The 18,483-nt window shown below is 47.4% G+C and overlaps 1 protein-coding gene across 6 annotated transcripts in view; it reads right to left on the reverse strand.

Moving 5' to 3' along the window:
- The window catches only part of LOC138250332 (arylsulfatase D-like), a 664,413-nt gene that overhangs the window by 219,386 nt on the left and 426,544 nt on the right, over positions 1 to 18,483 (reverse strand). The window lies entirely within an intron of this gene.

Consider the following 18,483-nt stretch of genomic DNA (forward strand, 5'->3'; position numbering starts at 1 on the left):
AAACACTATAGCATTGGCTTCCTAGAGTTTTACCCAGTGTTGCTTGCAATGCTACTGTGGGACCAAGAATCGCGCAACAAGAAATTAACATTTTTGATCAATAACCAAGCTGTAGTGTATGTGGTGAACAGAATGACAAGCAAAATCAATACATGCTGTGGCTGCTGACGGAACTAGTTCCTCTGTATTTGGAGGGAAAAATTTGTTCAGAGGCAGGTATACTTCAGGTTTAGAAAACAGGGTGGCTGAAGCACTATCTTGTTCACAGTAGGGGAGATTCTGTGGTTTAGCCCGAGGAGCAGACATGAAAGCTCCACAGGATTTGTGGGAGATTAGAATGTAAGAGTGATGTATCTAGCTGATTCAATGAGAAGGATGTACAGGGAGGGATACTCAGAGTTTTTACAGTCCAGAGCTCTGAGAAGAGAGGGAGGGACTTGGAGGAAAGAGAGAACAATATGATAAATTTTACAATGGGGCAAAATGAGAAGGGACTAGCACTAGTAACAATTGGGAAAAGGTGGGCAGGGATTGTTTTCTATGGGAAGCTGTTGTGGGTTTATGGTCCATGGGGGATTCAGAGGGTGGAACTGCACAGGTGGACATTGGAGGGATCGTAGAGAGAAAAAGGTAGAGTATTGCAATTGAGGTGACCAGTGATGATTGTTGTACTGTGTAGTGTGTTGACCAGATCAGAATTGTGCGTACCCACTTGGGATGGGCTGCTGTTTGTGGCCCTTTTTACTATAATTTGTTTTGTGAGCATTTACGGATTTGGAACTGTTGGGGAGGGAGTGGGGTTTGTAGATGGGGAATGTTACAAGAAAAGAGAAGGGACTGGGCATTCGGCTGAGAAGGATCATAAGAAACAAAAAGGGTAGCAGGAGTGTGTCACAGAAGTAAAGGTTATGCCCGGGCTGCTGGTTGGGCTCATTTTTTGAGGTTCAGGCAAAGCGCAGTATTCAGACATAAAGATGGGGCACAGGTTACGGGGCAAGCAGGTGCTGGGGGTATTGAGACACTGCCTGAGGCAGGCCGGGTTTAGGGAAGAGAAGCTTGGGACAATCCTTCCGTATAAGGATGGCAACAGAAGATTACTGACTATAGGTCTGTGGTAACAGGCTGAAAGGCTTAGGGAGATGGTGGAGATTGTATATGGGCTATGTGCAGAAGAGAAATTAAGAGTTTGCAGAGGGGGCATAACCTGTCGTTCTTTACCCCACAAGTATTGAGGAAGAGCCGGGGAGAAGGAAGGCAGGTCTGTGGGTGTTTGGTTGTGTAGTGTGCCGGGAAGAAGGCTGGAAAATAATTCTTTAGGCAACAGAAGGAAGTGGATCCTAGAAAGATGAAGTTCCTGTAGTATGGCTGAGGGAAGGGAAGGTTAAATAGGAGCACCTGATGCCCACCTGTGGGAGCACAGGGGAACATGGACAAAGACAGCTGTGGTGGTGTTACTCCTGGGGGAGAATGACTTGGTCCATTCGACAGAGATGGAGCTGATTAACATAATTAAAAAGGACATGGGGAGGTTAAAGGAGCAATGGGCTCCGACTCGGTTTCGGTGCACTCAACTGTTATCAAGAAAGGTTTTGATAGGAACAAGGGCAAGGGGCGATTAACAGGGCATGGAAAGAGATTAACAGGAAAACGAAAATTATTGAGGTTCTTAAGCACAATTAAATTGTCTTTGAGTGCCTGGAATTATTTTGCCAGAAAGTGTTACATCCTTTCAAGCTCAGCAACAAGTTGTATTCAGAGACAATGATGGTCCGTGGAGAAGTGAGTAAAGGAAATTGCTGAGGTATGGGGGAACAGAAATAACTCGAGCAAGGGTTTTCTGGTGGCGGTTTGAGGGTGGAAAGATAGAGATGATTACGTAGGAAAAGGGTGGCCAGAGAGAGTAAGGGAACAGACAGCAAGAAAGAGGAGGCAAAGGGTGCCGGGTCAAAGGGTGAGTAGGCAAAGCAAATAAGGAAATTGATGGGTAGAAAAGAGAATGCATAAGATCCCTACGAAATAACACTGAGGTTGTCAGCATTGTTTAGGGGAACAAGCAGAGTGAAATGTTGGGGAGAGAATTGTTTAGGGGTGGGGGTGGATTAATAGCTTATTGCCAGAAAAGTTATTTAAGGCATGTTAAGATGTGCGGCTAGGCCAAAGGAGTTTGAATAGCCCTGCTTGCTCTCAATAAAAACGGCCTTTTGCACAAATAACAAAGGATTGCCATATTGACTGTCGCCCGGGGGAGAAAATAGGATTGTTACCTTACGGTAGCTGTTTAAAAACAAATTAAACACAATCTCCTTTATGCAAAGGATATCTGGTTCTTTAAAATTGATGGAAAGTGGAAAATATATCAAAATGTTAACGCAAAAAGTTCATGCAGACAACGTGGAAGTCAACTGAGTTAAGCAGGTTATTATTAATAGAGGGATTGCAAACTAATCAAAACAATGGCCTTGCTGTGGTCTGTTAATCCGCAGGGTTAACTTTAAATCGTTGCAAGGCAAACTGAACCTTCTAGGCTTCCTCATGTTTGTAAATTAGCTAGCATGAATTGTGTAAATTAAAGTTTGAATTTGTAGACCACTTCCAAGAAGCAGTAACTGAAACACGATAAAATAATTATTAGGAACGTAAATGTGTAAATAAAGAGGAAAATGACATCCACATTTAAGTGCTATTTTTTTTTTTTAAATAACTTACAAATTGCTAATATTATGCTCTAGTCCACAGTAAGTGTTTAGCAGCTGAAACAGGGAAATGTTACAAAACACGCAGTGGGCATAAAATGCATCTGAAAACTTACAAAGCATTTACTGAATACCAGAACCTACAAACTTTTTTTTTCTACAAGTACAGAATGTGGAATTACATTCACTTAAAACTACACACAGTAGCTAAAGACATTATGTTGTGAAAGTGAGTACGATACACAAGTACTTGAGATACATAAATGATGAACAGACAACATGTCCTGCCTAACACATCAACCCAAGTTTAAGAGCTAGCAAAATGAGTACTTATTCAAAAACAACGTATTATTTCTCTTTTGTTCCGCATAGAATATGTAAGTTCATGACGAAACAACAATACAAGGCAAATAAAACAGATTAATAATAAGAAGCCGTAATTACAGATTTTTGAGAAATGTAAATAAGAATGAATTGACCTTGTGCTGTCCTTTGATTGCCCTGATAGAATGTATTTGTTTAGAGCGGGGGAATTGCCGTATATGCACTTCGTGACCTAACTGCTTATTGGCTTTCAAATATCTACGTAATGCTTCCATTGCACTGTATATTCTTCAAACACTTGTAGCACGCTCTACATAAAGTAACTGATCGAGAAAACGGATCTATCTCTACATCAGAAAATTTAACGCAAAATGCATTTGTCCTATAGAGTTACAGAAGGCCAAATTATATTTATGTTGTTGAATTAGAAACAGAGTAAGTGAACACTCAGATCATTCACAAAACTGCAGTTGTGACTTCATTACCGCACTCTCGTTTTTTTTAGGGTTGAGCACGGAAGCACTCTGGCCCCTGTTGTAATCTGTCTGTAGGCCTTTAACCACGCCCACGTCATGCCCATCAGTTCCGTTGGTTCGTGGGCTTGCCTTTTAACATCCGCTTGATTTCATTTGTGAAAGGCATGCATACGTCATGCCTTTTCCGGTGTTTAGCCCTCCTCGAGCGCACCGGCCAACTACTAAAAATGCACGAGGCTCCATGTTTTCCACTTGGTTTTTGGACTACTTTCCCTTTTTATTTCCTACGCAGCGTCCTATTGCCGGGCAGAAATCAAGCGCTTTGCATGACAACCAATTTAATTATATAATTTATCCTAGTGCTCCTTGGTAAATTCAAGGTTTTACATAGCGCAATCTTTTCCTCGCTATTCTTAATTGTTAAGGACTCACACACTTGGAATATCACAACAAATCTGTTTGGTGTTTTCACTTCTTTCTTTCTTCCATAACATCTAAAGCCTACTCCACAAGTAAATCTTTAAGGCTTAGTCACCACATTTTCCCAGCAGTAATTTTCATTTGCTGCTGTTCGTGCTTTGCTACACTAGATGGCAATCAATTCTAGCATGAAACTGCACATCTTGGAAGAATAATACATACATAAATACATAATCTACGATGGTCACAGAACTTATCATCATATAATCAGCAGCACAAAAAATAAATACGAGAATGAATATCGCACCGATAAAATAAGCGAAACGCATGAACCTGTTTTTTTCCCTTGCATACCAATCGACTTCGTAGCTGAGCACACAGATACTTTTGCCTTGTATTGGAGAAGGTGGCAAATGAGCATTAAATAAATAACTGTACAATGAACAAAATTTTGCTCCTTTAAGTGATGTGATATTACTGTATAATAGATACTTCTATACTAAATGGCAGTAAGGAAAAGCCATGCCTGTTAGAACCAGCAAAACCTTGTTCTTAACTTTGCACCTTATTTTTCCCCGTCCCCATCCCCGCCCCAACCCAACCCAACCCTCCCCTTGTTTAAAGGTACTAAAGTTCTGCAGGGAGAGGGGCCTTAGGAGGTTACAACACTAACATCTCTAACTCAAGCAAATGTGAGACCCATTGTATTGCAAATGCTTGTTTAAAGTTGCTGCTGCTGGCGCACTCGTGGAGGTCCTCTTCCCGCTTCAGGTTCAGAAACCACAGGTTCGCAGGTGAGACACCATCACAAAGCTCACCCTTACTAGGTCTTTGGACTTGGAATCATTCAATCACAAAATCAATAACATGAAACCATAAACAATATTTTAACACCATGAACAACTCAAACTAAACCAAAACTCCAAACGGAATAAAGTTTCAAAGCTTTATTTCAGTCTTAAAATCAATACCACATAAATGGTGAGCAAAACCAAGTTATAAACATACACAAAAGTACAAGTTGCTTACCTTCGGTAACAAAATATCTGGTAGAGACATATTCTAGTTGCAGATTCCTTACCTTAGAACGACCAAAGTAGCAGTCCTGATGGACCGGACTGTCCAGGCAGTAGTGTTTAGCAAACGAGTGCAGGGACGCCCACAGAGGTGCCTGGCAGATATCCAGGACAGGAACTCCGCATGCTAACGCAGTGGTGAAATGAGCACGTCAGCCCTCAGGGGGTTGCTTCGTGGCCAAAGTGTAGCACATTTTGATGCAAAGAAGCACCCATCGAGAGATGGTACTCTTGCACCACCTTCCCTTTTTTCACACCCACATACCCAACGAAGAGTTGATCGTCCACTCGGAAATCTTTAGTGCAATTAAGATAGAACGCCAACGCTCTTTTTGGGTCCAGACAGTGGAGTCTCTTCTCCTCAAGAGAAGGATGTGGGGGGGGTGTAGAAAGTACGCAGGGTGATAGACTGGCCTACATAAAAAGGTGTAACCACCTTTGGAAGGAAGGAAGCCTTAGTGAGCAACACCACTTTGTCAGGGTGCACAAATAAGTATGGAGGTTTAGACGAAAGGGCTTGAAGCTCAATCACCCTGCGAGCAGAGGTGATGGCAACAAGAAAGACAGTTTTGAAGGTGAGGAGCTGTAAGGGACAATTGTGCATCTGCTCAAAGGGAGTACACATTAAATAGGTAACAACAATATTGAGGTCCCACTGAGGCATGATAAATGGAGTGGGAGGAACTAAATGGGTGAGGCCTTTTAGGAATCTACTCACAAAAGGAGAATTAAAAAGTGAGAGCTGATCAGGTAACCTAAGGAAGGCCGAAATGGCAGATAAATACACTTTAAGGGTGCATGAAGGCGGAGGTTGGACAGGTTCGGGTGAAGGACCGTCCCCTGTTGCTGCAACAGAAGATCCGCCCGAAGAGGCAGTCTGAGTGGAGGATCGATGGACATGCTCAATAGCTCTGGATACTAAACTCTCTGTGCCCAGTCCGGAGCCACCAAGATGACGTGGGCCCGGTTGTTCTTGATCTTCTTGAGAACTCTGGGCAGAAGTGGTAGAGGCAGAAAGGCGTAAAGCAGGTCGGAGTTCCACTCAAGACGAAAAGCGTCTATGAGCGAGTGCCGCATTGGAAACTCCAACGCCAAAAACAACTGACATTGCGCGTTTTCTGTGGAGGCAAACAGATCTAACCAAGGATCCCCCCCACTGCAGAAGGAGACCTTGCACCACCTCCGGATGGAGACGCCATTTGTGATCGGCTGTGCATCTACAGCTGAGTTTGTTCACTCTGGGGTTGAGAGAACCCACCAGATGTTGAACCACCAGGGTAATGCCCTGATGTTCCATCCATGTCCAGAGGCTTAATATCTCCTGACAAAGGGTCCAGGACCCTACTTCGCCCTGTTTGTTGCAGTACCACCTGACGGTAGTATTGTCCATGAACACCTGCACTACTTTCTCTTTGAGAGAGGGAAGAACTGCTTTTAATGCAAGCCTGATCGTCTAGAGCTGCAGAAGATTGATATGGAGCCCAGACTCCGCCAGAGACCAAAGGCCTCTGATCTCTGCCTCTCCCATGTGGCCGCCCCAACCGAGAAGTGATGCATCTGTCACTATAGATAGATTTGGTTAGGAAAGGGAGAGGGATCTGCTGTGGACCCAATGCGGATTCGAAAGCCACCACTGCAGGTCTTTCGCAGTCCGCTCCGAGATCTGGACCATGTCGGAGAGATTTCCCTGATGCTGCACCCACTGGAACTTCAAGTCCCACTGCAGAGCCCACATATGCCATCTGGCATGTGTTACTAGCAGGATGCAGGAGGCCATGAGGCCCAGCAGCCTCAGAGTCAGTCTCACCGAAACCCAAGATCGAGGCTGAAAGATCAGAATCATAGCCTGAATGTCCTGGACTCGCTTTAGCCCAAAACTACACTGTGTTCAGAACAGCTCCGATGAAGGGGGCGTCTGAGAGGGAGTCAGGTGTGACTTCAGTACGTTTTATAGTGAACCCCAGTGTGTGCAGGAGGTTCGCCGTAGTCTGAAGGTGGGAGATGACTTTCTGGGGCGAGTCCGCCTTCAACAGCCAGTCATTGAGGTAGGGGAAGACTGACACCCCGGACCTGCGCAGATGAGCTGCATCCACCGCCATCACTTTCGTGAACACCAAAGGGCGCTGGTAAGGCCGAAGGGGAGTACGGTAAACTGAAAGCGCTCGTGACCTACCACGAATCGTAGGTAACATCTGTGGGCAGGCAGGATGGAGATGTGGAAATAAGCGTCCTGCAAGTCCAACATTACCATCCAGTCTCCCGGGTCCAAGGCAGACAGAACCTGAGCCAGGGTGATCATTTTGAATTTCTCCTTTTTGAGGAAGCAGTTCAGGTCCCAAAGGTCTAGGATAGCATGTAAGCCATTGTCCTTTTTCGGCACCAGAAAATAGCCAGAATAACAACCACAACCTACTTTGGGCACTGGGACCTTTTCTAACGCTCCCTTGTCCAAGAGAGCTGCGACTTCCTGGCGGAGAAGGGCAAAATGATCCTCTGGAAGGTGACCGAAGGATGGAGGCATGGCTGGTGGAGCAGATTCGAAAGTGGGGTGGGGATGGGGGGGGGAAGTAGCCCTTTCAAATGATCTGCAAAACACACCTGTTCGTAGTGATGGATTCCCAGTGGGGCAGGTGATGGCGAATCCTGCTGCCAACTGGATGGGAGTGAGGGGACAGACTAGGAGGGTTTGGAGGCTGCAGCGGGGATAGAGGTGGACTGGGCAAACCTCTGGCTCCCTGTCCCACGGCCACGTGGGATTTCGTATCCCCGACCATGCAGAGGCTGGACAGCATGGGTGGCACAGTGGCTGGGTGGAGGAAGCAACAGGGAGCCCCTTCCGTGGCCACGAAAGGGGCGAAAAGTGGACTGCAAGTAGCAGAGGAAAGACCAAGGGACCGAGCCGTACCCCGGGAATCCTTCAATCGCTCCAAGGCCGAGTCCGCTTTGTCTCCAAAGAGACGGGAGCCATCAAAGGGCATGAGTGACTGTTGGACATCCCGAGAAAAACTAGAAGTACGCAACCAGGTGTGGCGTTTCAAGGCCACCGTTGTAGCAGCCGATCTGCCCAGATGTCAGTCGTTGTCCAGCCCACAACGGATCGTAAACTTTGCTGCATCTCTCCCACAGTTCACAGCTTGGGATATGATAGCACGGGCCTCCTCTGGTATCTGCGGCAGGACTTGCGCAACTGTATCCCACAAAGAGTGGGTATAGCGGCCCAAAAGGCATGCAGTGTTCACAGACCGCAGCGCAAGACTGGAAGAAGAAAACAACTTCTTACCAAACTGTTCCAGGCCTTTTTGATTTCATGTTCGGGGGTGCGGAAGGGAATGCGCCTGAAGAAGAGGAAGCCTGGATGACAAGACTCTCGGGCGTGGGGTGTTGAGACAGGGAGTTCGGGTCGTTTGGAGTGGGCCAATGGCGGCATGCAATAGTCCTATTCACAGGAGCCCCTGTGTTAGGTATGGACCAAGTACCCAAAAGGACATCAGTAAGGGCTTGTGAATGGCAGAAGGGTTTCTGAAGTGGAAGCCCCAGGCTGAAGCACCTCCGTCAGGAGATTAGACCTACCTCTACAGTAGGAAGCTCAAGGTCCAGGACCTCAGCTGCCCTACCGACCACCATACCATAAGTTGTTCCCTCTGCCGTAGCCACGGTAGGAGGAGACAGCATGCCAGCGTCTGGAGAAGTATCCAGAACACTGGCGTCGCCCAATTCCTGAGCCCAGTCCAAAGATGGGTCATTTTGGTATTCATAAGGGTCCAGGGACCCCTCCAATCCCTCCCCGAATTCATACCCATAGGAAAAAGGGTCCAAATCTGACCTGGGGCAAATAGGCCTTATCGAAGACAAAGGTGGTGGTGCCTGACACCTCTCCGACTCCGAGTCGTCGGGGATAAGGATCGGTTCGACGCCGATAGTGGGCACTACCAATGTCGGAAGCGTCGACAATCAATGTCACAAGGGTGCGACCGGCACCACTGCGGATCCGCGAGCGATCCAGAGAGGACTTCGGTGGCCGGAGCCAAAGCCGCCGGCATGGGACCCGAAGGCCCTCAACCGAACCCCTTGGGCCCGAAGGCGCTGTATCTGGGGTCCGTCCGCCCAAAGATGAGGCGCATGGCCTTATAGAACTCTTTAAGTTGGGCAGGGTGGCGCTATGGCTCCAGGAAACTCGGGGAAGCATGGAGCCGACCCAGATGCAGGCACCGAGGACAGAGGCCTTGAGCGTCAACGCTCTTCCCGCATCGCCACAGCCGAGCGAAGTCCAAGAGCGATGGGACCTCTTCGACGACTTCTTACCTACACCCGAAGATTTAGAAGAAGACGAGTGGTGATGGCTCCGCGAACAGTCTCGAGACATTCCTTTCGATTGAGACCATGACTTACGCAGAGTAGCGTGCAAACCCGCCATGAGCTTTAGGGACCGCTCACTCAAAGCCTTCGGGTGCATGGCCCAGCACTCAGAGCACGACTTGGGTCATGGTCGCGCTTGAGACACCACAGACAAACCCGATGAGAGTTCATCACCGACATCGTGCAGTGACAGTCTTCGCACAGCTTGAAACCGGTCTTCAGGGACACCCGCGATGCACCAAAAAGTCTCACAAAGGTCGACAAAATGGTCGAAGTCAGTCAAAAACAGACCAGGGTGGCTCGTCTCCGGATCACCGCGTGGCGTGGGGAAAAAAAGAATTGACGTCTGAAAAGAAGGTGGCGTCTATATACTACTCCCGACGTCATCACAGCGACTACGACACCCACTGAGTTGACAGACGCTACCTACCGATGCGCAAGGGTATTGCCCAAAGAAAAATCTCCGGATCCAGTCTGACGCCTGGGGGAAATTCTAAGGTAAGTAATCTGCAACTAGAAGTCTCTATCAGATACCATATGCTGACCGAAATGTCTGAAAAGATTCAACCTGCTAAACATCAATACAGCTAGACACTCCAAAAGAATGATATAAATTAGCAACAAAACAATATGAACATTATTAGCAGATTTCAAAGCAGATGATGGCGACATCAGTTTATCATTAAACACAGTTTTTGCAACCAATTTTAGAGCTAGGCCATTCCTAACTCTGACCAGAATTGGGATTTGCATGTGTGGGAACGGGCTAACACATGCAAGCAAAAGCAGAAAGACAAAAATAATTTGGAAAAACCTCAAACTAGGGCAACTAACTCAAACATACGCTTGTGTAAGTAGCTAAGATAAAAAGTGAAACAAGAAATTATTTTTTGTTATATCTCTCTTCATGGGACAGCAGACAGGATGATTCCACAGGAACGATCACCTTCTTCCAGCGTCAGTCGATAGCAGCATCAGGATAATGCAGAACACGGGTTCAAAATTAGTTGCCCCTATTAGTTCTGAACCACATAACAGAACAGGGCAATTAAAACTATGATGAGGAAACTCATGAGGGAGCTTAAGAGAAGAGAATGGGACAGCAGACTTAGGACAGACGTGGACAGAGTTCTGGACAACTTCAAGACAAGAGTGAACTAACTCTCAGTACCAAGTTCTTCACTAATTAAAATACACAAAATTCATTCATTGGTTCTTAAGGTGGGCACTTTCTGGGCGTCAGTTTCAGCATCCAATAGCAAGCAGTAGTATCATCAAGTTTGCAACTTTTCAAATCAAATCAAATCAAAAACATTTATAAAACGCGCTACTCACCCGTGAGGGTCTCAAGGTGCTAGGGGAAGGGGGTTACTGCTGCTCGAAGAGCCAGGTTTTGAGCTGCCTCCGGAATGCAGGGTGGTCCTGAGGTTGGAGGGGAGGGAGTTCCATGTCTTGGACGCCAGGTAGGAGAAGGATTTCCCACCTGCCGTGGTGCGGCGGATGCGAGGGACGGCGGCGAGTGCGAGGTTGGCGGAGCGAAGTTGACGAGTGGGCGTGTAGAAGCTGAGGCGAAGATTGAGGTATTCGGGTCCCTTGTTGTGGAGGGCTTTGTGTGCGTGGGTGAGGAGCCGTAAGGTGATCCTTTTGTTGACAGGAAGCCAGTGCAGGTGTCTCAAGTGGGCGGAGATGTGGCTGTTGCGGGGTATGTCGAGGACGAGGCGGGCAGAGGCATTTTGTATTCGCTGCAGACGTTTCTGGAGTTTAGCGGTGGTTCCTGCGTATAGGGTGTTTCCGTAGTCCAGGTGGCTTGTGACGAGGGCGTGGGTCACAGTTTTTCTGGTGTCGGCGGGGATCCAGCGGAAGATCTTTCGGAGCATGCGGAGAGTGAGGAAGCAGGAAGATGATACGGCGTTGACTTGTTTGGTCATGGTGAGAAGTGGGTCCAGGATGAATCCGAGGTTGCGTGTGTGGTCTGAGGGGGTAGGTGCGGTGCCAAGGGCCGTGGGCCACCAAGAGTCGGCCCAGGCGGACGGGGTGTTTCCGAGTATGACGACTTACGTTTTTTCTGAGTTCAGTTTCAGACGGCTGAGTTTCATCCATTCTGCGACGTCTTTCATTCCATCTTGCGGGTTGGTCTTGGCGCCAGTGGGGTCAGCTGAGTGTCGTCGGCGTAGGAGGTGATGTTGATGTTGTGTTTGCGTACGATGTAGACGAGGGGGCTCATGTAGACATTGAAAAGAGTCGGGCTGAACGAGGAGCCTTGTGGGACGCCGCAGATGATCTCGGTGGGGTCTGAGCGGAACGGAGGGAGGTAGACTCTTTGGGAGCGGTTAGAGAGGAAAGAGCTAATCCAGTCCAGGGCCAGTCCTTGGATACCGGTGGAGCGTAGGCGGGATGTTAGGGTTTGGTGGCAGACGGTGTCTAAGGCAACTGAGAGGTCGAGGAGGATGAGGGCGACTGTTTCTCTGTTGTCCATCAGAGTTCTGATGTCGTCTGTGACTGAGATGAGGGCGGTTTCTGTGCTGTGGTTGGCTCGGAATCCGGACTGGGAGGGGTCGAGTAGGTTGTTGTCGTCAAGGAAGTTGGTCAGTTGCTTGTTGACGGTCTTCTCGATGACTTTGGCAGGCAAGGGGAGGAGCGAGATGGGGCGGAAGTTCTTCAGGTAGCTGGGGTCTGCCGTAGGTTTCTTCAGGAGGGCGTTGACTTCTGCGTGTTTCCAGCTCTCGGGGAAGGTGGCAGAAGCAAACGAGCTGTTGATGATGGTCTGGAGATGAGGGGCGATGATGTAGTCGGCTTTGTTGAAGATGAAGTGTGGGCAGGGGTCCGAGGGGGCACCGGAGTGGATGGAGTTCATGGTAGCTTTGGTCTCCTCCGCGCTGATGTGAGTATAGGCGTTGAGGGTGATGGCAGGGCTTGTAGGTTCTGTTGTGGTCGGCTGGGTCTGGTGTCCGAAGCTGTCGTGTAGGTCGGTGATCTTAGGATGGAAGAAGGTAGCGAGGGAGTTGCAGAGGTCTTGTGAGGGCGTGATGGAGTTGGAGTTGGCCTTAGGATTGGAGAGCTCTTTGACGATGTTGATGAGTTCTTTGCTGTTGTGAGTGTTCTTGTCCAGTCTGTCTGTGAAGGAAGTTCTTTTGGTGGCGTGGATCAGCTGATGGTGTTCGCGGGTGGCATTTTTGAGGGCAGACATGTTTTCTGCGGTGTGGTCTTTGCGCCAGGCTTTCTCGAGGGTACGGCAGTTTTATTTTGATTCCTTGAGGTTGTCTGTGAACCACTGAGGTTTCCAGGTGCTGGTCTGTCTTGGGAGGCGTTTGAGGGGTGCGAGGTTGTCCGCGCAGTTGGTGATCCAATGAGTGAGGCTGAGGGCTGCGTTGTTGGAGTCGGTGGAGAAGGTGGGTTGGTTGTCGCCGAGAGAAGCTGTTCCGTGGGGATTTTGTTCCAATGTCTGCGTGGGATGGGTTGTGTGCGGAGGTGGAGAGTCTTGCGTCTGAAGGTGAAGTGGACACATCTGTGGTCGGTCCAGTGTATTATGGAGGAGTGGCTGAAGGATACGTGGTTGCTGGCGGAGAAGATGGGGTCGAGCGTGTGTCCGGCGATGTGGGTGGGGGTGTTCACCAGTTGCTTGAGACCGAGGTTTGGCGAGGTTGTCGAGCAGGGTGGTGGTGTTGGGGTCGTTGTTCTGCTCCAGGTGGAAGTTGAGGTCTCCGAGGAGGATGTAGTCCGGCGAGGCTAGGGCGTGCGGGGAGATGAAGTCAGGGAAGGATTCGCTGAAGAGGGCGCGTGGTCCAGGGGGTCTGTAGATGAGAGTTCCTCTGAGGGTGGTCCTGGGGTCCTTTTGGGAATCTTATCAGCAAAAGTGAATTGTCATCTGGTGACCTAACATGTGACTAAAAAAATATTACATCCTCTAATAATTTGTAACTTACAGTTTCTTTCTCACAACACACAATAAACCAAACTAATATTCTTTCACCTGAATACTGTGATTTCCTGCTCCATTCGACAACTAGAACATATCTGGTATCATTAACTAAACTTGAAACATGCTCTACTCCTGCAATACAACAGAACATTTAACATTACATTAGCTGCCTACAAGAAGAATTCAGGTCAGAGAGGACAGAATAAACAAGTACTTTTCCATGGTTGTTGGCAAAATGAACCTTCAGGCGTAGTCATGTTAAGAAGCCTAAATGCACGTTCATACAATTAATTCAATAATAAAAACTAAATCAAATATACAAAGCCCATTATTTTATTTCAAATATCATTCATGTTAAGTAAAAGCAATTTTAAACGTTTTTCTATGCACATAATTCATATTGAATCCCATTTATTTTAATGTATGTATGTTTAATTCATATTGATTTAATGTTCATAAAACATTTTATTTCTACTGTTTCTACTTAAAAATAATACTTTCAGGCTAATATTCGTTATTAATTCACACATTTATGAATGCACAATATTTCATGTTAAACGTGATATCAAAATACGAATGGTAAGCACAAATGTCCACCACAATTTAAACATGCACATTTCCATTTCTACTTTATCTTGTCTGTTAAGCTTTTAAAACTGCAGATTTATTAGTCGCCATATGGTGTGTCTATGCAGCTAGTTTATTAATAAAAAAACTTCATCTCTCTCACTACTATGGTACAAAGACAAAAAGGACTGACTGCAACAATTCCCCATTACCAAGGTTGCAGAACACAAGCTTGATAATTCATACATTACTTTTGAGTTTGAAATGCTGTAGGAAGTTGGCTCTGTATATACTATTTCAAAGTAAAAAATAGTGTGCACAGAGTCCAAGGGTTCCCCTTAGAGGTAAGATAATTCTAATGCTCTATTTTGTGGTAGTGTGGTCGAGCAGTAGGCTTATCAGAGGGTAGTGTTAAGCATTTGTTTTACACACACAGACAATAAATGAGGAACACACACTCAAAGACTTACTCCAGGCCAATAGGTTTTTATATTGAAAAATATATTTTCTTAGTTTATTTCAAGAACCACAGGTTCAAGATTTACAGTTAATACTTTAAATGTAAGGTACTTCACTTAGATACTTTAGGAACTTTGAATGAACACAATATCATGTACAGTCTTTGTAAAAATAGCAATAAGCTTTTTCAAAAGTGGACACTGCAAAAATCAACAGTTCCTGGTGGAGGTAAGTAAAGGTTAGTTTTGAAGGTAAGTAATACACTTACGAGTCTCAAAGTTGAGGCACAGGTAGCCCACTGTTGGGGGTTCAAGGCAACCCCAAAGTTACCACACCAGCAGCTCAGGGCCGGTCAGGTGCAGAGGTCAAAGAGGTGCCCAAAACACATAGGCTTCTATGGAGAACAGGGGTGCCCCGGTTCCAGTCTGCCAGCAGGTAAATACCTGCGCCCTTGGGGGCAGACCAGGGGGGTTTTGTAGGGCACCGGGGGGGACACAAGAAGGCACAGAAAGTACACCCTCAGCGGCACAGGGGCGGCAGGGTGCAGTGTGCAAACAGGCGTCGGGTTTTGTATAGAAAGCAATGGAGAGACCCGGGGGTCACTTCAACGATGCAGGCACAAACGGGGGGTGGGGGCTCCTTGGGGCAGCCACCACCTGGGCTAGGCAAAGGGTCGCCTGGGGGTCGCTCTTGCACTGGAGTTCGGTTCCTTCAGGTCCTGGGGGCTGCAGGTGCAGTGTTGGTTCCAGGCGTTGGGTCCCTTGTTACAGGCAGTCGCGGTCAGGGGGAGCCTCAGGATTCTCTCTGCAGGCGTCGCTGTGGGGGCTCAGGGGGGTCATCTCTGGTTACTCACAGGCTCGCAGGCGCCGGGGAGTCCTCCCTGAGGTATTGGTTTTCTGCAGGTCGAGCCGGGGGCATCGGGTGCAGAGGGCAAAGTCTCACACTTCCGGCGGGACACGTGAAGTCTTTGGAAGTTGCTTCTTTGTTGCCAAGAAGTAGCTCGTTTTGAACAGAGCCGCTGTTCACAGGAGTTTGTTTGTCCTTGGGTGCAGGGCAGTCCTCTTAGGCTTCAGAGGTCACTGGACCCTGTTGGATGCGTCGCTGTTGCAGTTTTCTTCGAAGTTGAGAGACAGGCCGGTATGACTGGGGCCAAGGCAGTTGTCGTCTCCGTCTTCTCTGCAGGGCTTTAGGTCAGCAGTCCTTCTTCTTTGTTAAGGTTGCAGGAATCTAGTTTCCTAGGTTCTGGGGTGCCCCTAAATACTAGATTTAGGGGTGTGTTTAGGCTTGGGAGGGCAGTAGCCAATGGCTGACCCTAGGGGCTGTCCTGACTGGTGGGTGGCTCCTCCTTGTTTTTCTAATTATCTCCTCCAGCCTTGCCGCCAAAAAGTGGGGGCAGTAACCGGAGGGGCGGGCATCTCCACTAGCTGGGATGCCCTGTGGTGCTGTAACAAAAGGGGTGAGCCTTTGAGGTTCACCGCCAGGTGTTACAGTTCCTGCAGGGGGAGGTGAGAAGCACCTCCACCCAGTGCAGGCTTTGTTCCTGGCCACAGAGTGGCAAAGGCACTCTCCCAATGTGGCCAGCAACATGTCTGGTGTGTGGCAGGCTGGCAGAAACTAGTCAGCCTACACTGGAAGTCGGGTTGGTATTCAGGAGGCACCTCTAAGGTGCCCTCTGGGTGTATGTTACAATAAATTGCACACTGGCATCAGTGTGCATTTATTGTGTGCATTTATTGTGCTGAGAAGGTTGATACCAAACTTCCCATTTTTCAGTGTAGGCATTATGGAACTGTTGAGTTCGTGTTTGACAAACTCCCAGGCCATATACTCTTATGGCTACCCTGCACTTACAATGTCTAAGGTTTTGCTTAGACACAGTAGGGGCATAGTGCTCATGCACATATGCCCTCACCTGTGGTATACTGCACCCTGCCTTAGGGCTGTAAGGCCTGCTAGAGGGGTGACTTACCTCTGCCACAGGCAGTGTGAGGTTGGCATGGCACTCTGAGGGGAGTGCCATGTCGACTTAGTCATTTTCTCCCCACCAGCACACACAAGCTGTGAGGCAGTGTGCATGTGCTGAGGGAGGGGTCCCGAGGGTGGCATAAGATATGCTGCAGCCCTTATAGACCTTCCCTGTCTCAGGGCATCAGGGCCCTTGGTACCATAGGTACCAGTTACAAGGGACTTACCTGAGTGCCAGGGTTGTGCCAATTGTGGAGACAAAGGTAGAGTTTAGGGAAAGAACACTGGTGCTGGGGCCTGGGTAGCAGGGTCCCAGTACACTTTCAAATCATAACTTAGCATCAGCAAAGGCAAAAAGTCAGGGGGTAACCATGCCAAGAAGGCATTTCCTTACAAATGCACTTCATAATGACTCAATAGAAATCCATTTCATTTTCTCTCAATTCGTTTCCTCATACATGAAACTCTGGTTCACATACCAAGTCCTTATTTCGTTAAAAAAGAAGAATACAGCCATCTTTTTTCGTTCATTTCATATTAAAAGTTTCAACTAGAACATAACAGAACAGAGCACAAACACCACATCATACTGCTATAATGGAACACAATAACAGTAATGCAAGAGAAAAATCATCACCAGCACAAATAAATGTGACTGAACTACTATTCACAAAAATCCGTCACACATCACCTGCTCCTCTGACCTATTTAGATAATCTTGTAGTAAATGGAGTTTGCACCAAGCTCTGTCTTAAGGTACTACAAGGACATGAAGTAGCAACAGTCAGACATGCTTTATTATCTAGCCCATTTAAATAATATTCTACTGTATCCGGTTTGTAGATGATTATGTGAATTTCATAAACACATATTTTTCATCATTGTAAAACGGTGATGTGCAGTTCTGTTGTTTTCATTTTGAAGTTACATCAGAAAAAGCAGACTCCTCTTCTCTTTCATGACCATGTTACTCAGCTAGATTGAGTAGGTTTAGAATTGCATCACTAGCGGGGTAGGCATTGCTTGTGGGTACTTTTCATTAGTCTAGGCAAGCTTTATTTCTTTGTAACCATAACTCTAGTAACTGCAGCTGACACCCTTCTCTTTTCATTCCATGTGTTTCCATAGACTACTTTAACTCTTTTAGTGCAGTGAATGACCCGTTTAAGTTGGCAGCACTACCTCCAAAGTCCAGAGGGCGTCAAAGAATTGCCCACGTCATTAGAAGATAAAATGATTCTATTGTATTCTCGACAGACATTTTAATTTCAATAATGAGTCAGGATGGAAGGGAAGAACTTGCCCTCCCATTTTGAGTTTCTTTTTTTTGTTTGATGTGATGTACAGCATGCACAGGACGCTGACATCACATCAAACAAAGTTAAAGCAGACCGTCCCATCAGGCGTGGTCTGCCTTCACTTGCAATCAGTGCTAGGGGTATAACTGACACCAAGCATTAATGTCTGCAAGAGTGGCAGTGCTGGAAAGGGGACAATGTTGTGAATCTTCGCCCTCAATGTTTGATCCCCAAGCACGGATCAACCCCGCTAGACACCAAGGAAAACTATCTAAGGAGGAGCTACCACTGCTGCATGAGCCAGTACTTCCCAACCAGGCACAACAGTCTTTCTGCCTCAGCTGGTGAGGGGGATGTTTATCCCCAATGTGTCCTTTCAAGGGGTCAGAAAGCCCACTAGACACCAAGGGAAATGTAAAAAAAAAAGAAGAAAAAATGTAAAAGGGGTGTGGGTGGCCAACTCAGGCATCAGGCCATTATCTCACCCCAGAAAAGTACCCACTGTCATTCTTTCCCCCAGGGGGAGATGGGGTGGTACCCACAATCTGCCCAAGAAATGCAGAAGTAGAAATCCCACTACACAGCAGGGAAAAAATGACAACAAAACAAGAAGTGGGTCGGCTCACCCAGGCATCGGGCGATTCGCCCAACTTAATATGGGTTTCTGACCCCGGTAGGGCCGATTGAGACTGTTCACCCCCAAAGGGGGAGGGTGGGAGAAAGCCTATTAGACACCAGAGACAAAGTGATAAATAATTGGTAGAGTTCAACCAAGGCCTTGGGCCTATTCCCAGTTCCAAAAGACCAGTCTTTCTGCCAACCTTGGAGGGCGGAAAGCCACCTAGACCCTAGCATTTGTTTTTGCATGTGGTGGGTGCCAGCCTGCATCGAGGAACCTCCCCACTTCTAAATCCCCAAGAATCTCTCTAC

This window comes from Pleurodeles waltl, chromosome 8 (genome assembly GCF_031143425.1).
Source record: "Pleurodeles waltl isolate 20211129_DDA chromosome 8, aPleWal1.hap1.20221129, whole genome shotgun sequence".
In the NCBI taxonomy this organism is placed as follows: Eukaryota; Metazoa; Chordata; class Amphibia; order Caudata; family Salamandridae; genus Pleurodeles; species Pleurodeles waltl.